The sequence below is a fragment of the Calypte anna genome, chromosome 2, assembly GCF_003957555.1.
Source record: "Calypte anna isolate BGI_N300 chromosome 2, bCalAnn1_v1.p, whole genome shotgun sequence".
Lineage (NCBI taxonomy): Eukaryota > Metazoa > Chordata > Aves > Apodiformes > Trochilidae > Calypte > Calypte anna.
In genome coordinates, this window is record NC_044245.1 from 79,073,576 (window position 1) to 79,079,575 (window position 6,000).

A 6,000-nucleotide genomic window follows, 5' to 3' on the forward strand; every position below is an offset into this window, starting at 1 on the left:
TGGGTACCTCTATGCTGTTACCTCTAGTAAGAGTTGGTAGAAATGCTTCTGAATGCAACACCACATTTCCATTCTGATACTAAAATTTAGGAACAGGGATGCTTTTGAATTACAAACTACTGCTCCTGGTTGCTAATGCAATATATACAGCATATATAGACAATACCTGAATTTTGTCTTTGATTACTTCAAAGTATGTTAGTTTGTACAATGGAGTATGACTCTCAAGATCACTTTAGTGGCTTTTAGAGTGCAGGAATTCCTATATGGATAGAAGATGTCTCTGTATGAAAGTATTGTTGAGAGGTATCCATGTTTGTACACAGGTGTCTTCACCAAAGCATTACCTTACCCAAAATGAAGAATCCTAACTGGAGATCTAGATTCCCTACTGATGGATACTGATACTTTTAAATATGTTACAATAACATAAAAGCAGAGATGTTCAGATGTTACCTTGAAATTATTGCAAATAAATTTTCTGTGATTGTCATTGTGGCAATGATGCAAAATAAAGCTTGAAATTGTCTGTTGGGCTCTTTTTACTGTAAGTACAATGTAAATCAGCAGAGCACAGCTTTGTGGGGTTTATGGGATTTTATTACAGAATGCTGCATGACTAATCAACATTTTATAGACAATGAAATTTATTAGGAAGTTTTATGACACAGTGGATGAGCTGATTCGGATGGTCCAGTCTCATGTAAAATAAAATCTAGATACTACCATCTAAAATATCAGTTGCTGTTTTCCACCATGAAATTTGAGATTCCCACTTGATCTTTGCAAAGCTATAGAATCTAAGCCTGGTAGTAAATCACTATGGTAAAGGAAATTAAATTTAACATTTTCCACTGCTTTTTGAGTTCTAATCTTCTTTCAGAAAAAAAAGTATTTTAATCAGAAGAGGTGGCAAGCTTCTCGTAAAACTGCAGTTAAGATTATGTACTGCATGCCAGAATACAGGTGAGCCACCAGAGAATTTGGAGAAATGGTTTCTGGAAGCTTTCTGATATTTTGGGCATGTGATACAGTACAGATAAAATAGATTTACTGCCCTAGGAATATATCAAGTTATATCTTTAGACCCTGAACTTACATAATGATGTGCTACATTGTTCAAAAAATGTCTTCTTCCTTTAAAATCTGGGGAAGATATATGTGCCTCAGGTCTGGCATGCTGTTGATTGAGTTGTCCATAATTACTCCAAGTTCTATGGCTCTGCCATCAGCAGAATTGCAACTATTGTTTTACTAATTAGCTTCAACAGTATGGTTTATCCTTCTGTCATAGGATATCTTGAAACATAAGTCTTGTACTTTATCTGTGCTAGTATGATCATCACATGCCCTTGGCTGCGTAATGGAAATACTGCAATCTATTATGTACAAAGGTGAATGAAAGGGATTGGGCATACGTTTTTGTCTCTCTTGAACAGCTCTTCTGAATACTCACCATCTTCATGGAAGAGAGAGCTGTAGGTTTTACAAATAATTTCTCATGTTCCCTTCAGATTTGAATATATCAAGTGTAAAAGGAGACTCAGGTCTACGCCACTGCCTTTACCTATAGGATTATGGTATGTTAATTGCATTTTCAAAAATGGGGGGATGTCAGTAAGTGTACAGTTTCTTTTCTGGCAAGAACAGATGTTGCTGGTCAGATGCTGGAATGATGTGAAGAATTAAGGAGGCAAATCCCTGTTTTACTTGGAATATCTTTGCACACAAACTTCCTCTTTCACAAGATAAAGGCACTTAAATATAGGTAGTTACAGATAACATTGTCTGCTCTGTCAGTAAAAGAGGAACATAGACCGCAGTGACTGGAGGAACTTCAGTGAGAAGAAACTGACGCAAGTCTACAGCAGTAAATTTTCATCAGATTCTTCAGTGGATGGGTAAAATAAGACTGCATTGTGGCTGTAGCCTTTGGTAAGTGCTCTACAAGATTTCATTGTGTAAAAATAGTAAAGGCAATTAGTGAAGGCAGTCAGAGTTCCTGATCTCTTTTACTGAAGAATTCCTTTTTTTTCCTCAGCATTTTTCTATCAAACTTCTGGTGCACACAGTTTTTTCATAGGAATGTGTAGGTTTGTATTTTGGTTCTTGCTGTGTTCTTGGGTCTGCTTCAAGAGCATGGATTTATTGGTTTTCCTCATACTCTACTATTGTTTGTAACTTTTCATAAAACGGTAGCACTAATGTTTAGATAGGAAGCCTGAGAGGAGAGGTGAAATGGATTGTTTTTGACAAAGGTCTCTGTGCAAAACTACGTCAATTCTGTTGCAAAAACTGTTTCTTTTCCCTTCAGGATGCTGATAGGAGGTGAGAAAAAGACTACAGTACCTATTTTCTGAGAATGTAATTTCTTACTACTTGGACCTGATGGGCATGCATGGATGCTGATGAATTTCTTGCAAAACACACTCTTAACCAGGGAGTAAGGAATGTAAACAGGAATACTAAAGCCATTGCACTCATAGATCTTGCAAGTGACCTTGAAGGAAGCCCAGTAATGCAATCTCTGCTGTACAGCTTGCACTGGAGACATTAGAAAACTTGTGTGGCTGGCATTCTGTACATCACTTGTGGGCTTAAGAAAAAAGAAAAGCATTTCTAATCCACAGTGATTTTAAGAATTATAAAAACTGTACAGTTGTCAATGAGCTGTGAGCTCTCGGTAGCCAACAGTAAGGGCATGTGCTTTATCTTTGGTGTTTTCTCACACTGTTGTGACAAAAGTTGGATCAGCAAAATGTTTTTTATCCTTTCTGGCTCTGAAAAAAGCAGCAGGTTATGAAGGTGTGTCAAGTAACTTCTTACAAGCCATTTTTGTAGGCTGCCTTGACATGTTAAGAAGTTCAGTGACATCACCTTCTTACATAGAGGAGCAGATGCACTGGAGAGCACAGCAGCTAACTTGGCTTCCCTCTTAAACCAGAAGTGTCACTTCAAGTACAGAACAGTGGATTTAGTTAAAAGGAAAAGCTAAAGTTAACTACTAATTTCTGCATGCATGCTGCCAGTGGCTCAAATCACTTGTGTCTCCTCGTTTCTGATGTGACTCCAGCTATCTATAAGTTCGCTGCCTTTCTGAGCAAAATTGCCTCAGTGTGCCAATATTTGGGTCTAAAGGAAGAAATGCATAATTTTTCTTCTTGTTTCATACTTACTTGTGAACCTGCTATATATAAGTGTAAACCTTGTTTAGTATTAAACAAGTAGCCTTAATTCTGAAGTCATCTACACCTTCATTAAATTTTTCAAGTGATGTAATCACTCTGCAGTGAGGGTTAACCTTCCTCATTCAAGTCTACTGACGTCTTGGTTCATTTCTTTAAAAAGCTGTTCTGTGGTTTCAGAGCAGATTCTCACAAACAGGAGCCATGAATAGTGGGTTCTGAAGGCTGATTGAGGTCAACGACTAAAGGGAGAGCCCACTGAGTGGTTCAGAAGGGAGGGAGGTTAGCCTTCAGCTGCCCAGGGAAGCCCAGAATATGGAGAATACTTGATACTTTTTGTATAGGAAAGACCTTTGTCTGAGAAAGTTCTGCAAATGCAAACATGTTTTAACAAACTTTTGGTTCTTTTAACCTACAAGGTTTAACATAGAGAAATACGTATTCTCTTTTTGCTGCAAAAGCCAGTGCTGAGTGTATGCACATGTAGGATGTGAAATTGAGATGTATTCTATCTGAACTGAGACCTAAGTAATACTGTAGTGTGTGTGTACCTGCAAAGGGAGAGAACAGTCAATTTTACAAACTAATATTTTATTCATCCCAGGGGCATTAACCAATGTGATATCAGATTCCCTGAAATACAGTTTGAGTGAACACCTTTAACAGCCTTTTTGCAGGTAGCTTTTCACTGTGTTAACTCTGAGTTACTGATAAAAACCCCCTACATTAGAAGATGATTCCTTACCTAATTCCTACTCTCTGGATAAAAGATAATGAATAGCAAATGCAATAATGCTCTTTTAGGGCCTGATTTATCACCCAGAACAGAGTAAACGTTAGCCCGCTGTTGATGTGACAGTTGTGACAGCTGGAGAGTGGAATGAAAGGCTGAAAGCTTAAATAAGCTCAGCTTATTATGAGGGTGTTTGTTAAATGCACAGCCTCACTTTTCTCCAGGCCAAATAGCTCCTACAACATACACCCTGGAAACCTCGACTCCATAGTATGAGAGCTCTGCTTTGCATGCTAATAACTGGTTCACCATTAGCCAATGGTGATAGCCAATGCTATGATAAATATTTATAGAAAAGTGTAGAGTATGATCTGACTCTATCATGACTGATAATATTCCTCTCTCCTAGGTTTCCTATGCTTAGTTTGTTTATAGGCACAGGATTTTCCGTGGCTGCCACTGACCTCGGCGTGTGTCACTATTTGATGGTCCTTTGGAGCAGGTACGACTTTGTTCAGTGGGAGTATGTTAAAAGGCAGAATCTCTGCCTTAGAAGGTATAGAAAATGCTTCCCATGGCATCCAAGCAGATCTCTTCTGTGAGATTTAGAATTCCTACAGATGTAGGTTCCTTCAAGGCAAGTTGTTTTCCCATCCCATGCTGGCCAGCAGTCTTCCAGAGGGGATTTCTGCTTTGTGTTTAAGGAGTCCCGCTAACTTCGGTGATGTTCTCCAAGGAATTAAGGTAACTTCAGGTTTATTTTGCAGATCTGGAGTGTGAGACCTCCAAATGTCTCCCTTCTCAAAAACTGTAAGGCATATCATCCTGAAAAGTGCTGGAGGAGAAGACTTCAGGGCAGATCCTCTGCTTTACGTGAGCTGTGTTTGTGGAGCTCTGCAGGGAAGGTCCCTGTTCCCCAACTGTGTCCCATCTTCAGTTCTGTGGCCTGGTGGCTGCTAAGCCACTTCTTTAAGATTTGATTCTGGGGTTTTTTCCAATTCACAAATAAGTTTTAAATCCTTGGCTTCAGGGAATGAAGTGAACTTTTTCATGCAAAATGCAACCCCAGCCTGTCATGTAGGCCCCGTGATTTAAAAAACAGGAGTGGAATTCAACAGAGCTCCATGGAAGAAGGAGCACCTGTCTGTGCACTGCTCCTTGCTGGAACAGCAATTTAGAAGAAAAAATGAATGAAAGCCTGGGTTATTTTAAAAATACTTCAACAAGATGCTGAAGGGTAAATGAGCTTACTAAATAAGAGGGGAAAAAAATCACAATTATAACACACAGCTGTACATGAACATCTTTACATATAGATGTTGTATATTTCAGTATTACCTGATTTAATAACTAGGGGAAAATACCCTAATTTTGCAGTTCCTAATAGATGAGTATTCAGAATGTTTCAGCAGAGACAAACATAAGCCTTAGCACAGCCATTCTTTGAGAAATGATAGAAGCCCCATATTAATTTACAAAAGCAGTCCCAGGGTTACTGCTCTGCAGTTTCTCCTTTTTTTTGTGTTGCTTTGCATATAATCAAACAAGACTGCAAAGCAATTGCCAAGATATCTGCTCAGCCTGGAGATGTTACTGAAATGCTTTTAATAGTCAGAATCAAGCAGGAACTTCACTCTTGCTTTATTGTCCTTTATGTTCTGAAAATACAAATATTTCTGTGTCTGTAAGGAGCTGAGATTATAGAGTGAAAAGATTAAAGCCCAGCACTTCAGGAAAAAGAGGTGTACCAATTACCCTGAGAAGCAATTCTAAATGGCATTAGTGACCTAGCAATACTACTCTGAAAGATTTCTAAATAAAGATGGCACCTCTGTGTTCATTGTGGGGCACTGCATTTTGATAGCTTATAATGTATACTCAAGGTAAAATGCTAGAGCTGATGTAAATGGAGAATATTACTTTGATAGCATTATAGTTCTAGTGGGTAATGTAAGTGGCAAGCAATGACTATGAGCCCTGTGAATTTTCAGCCATATTTCCTGGCATTAATAACAGTAGAGCTGCAGACTTCTTACTTTCCATCAAGTGAGCAGCAAAAGCTCTTCAAGTGTAAAAGGAGAG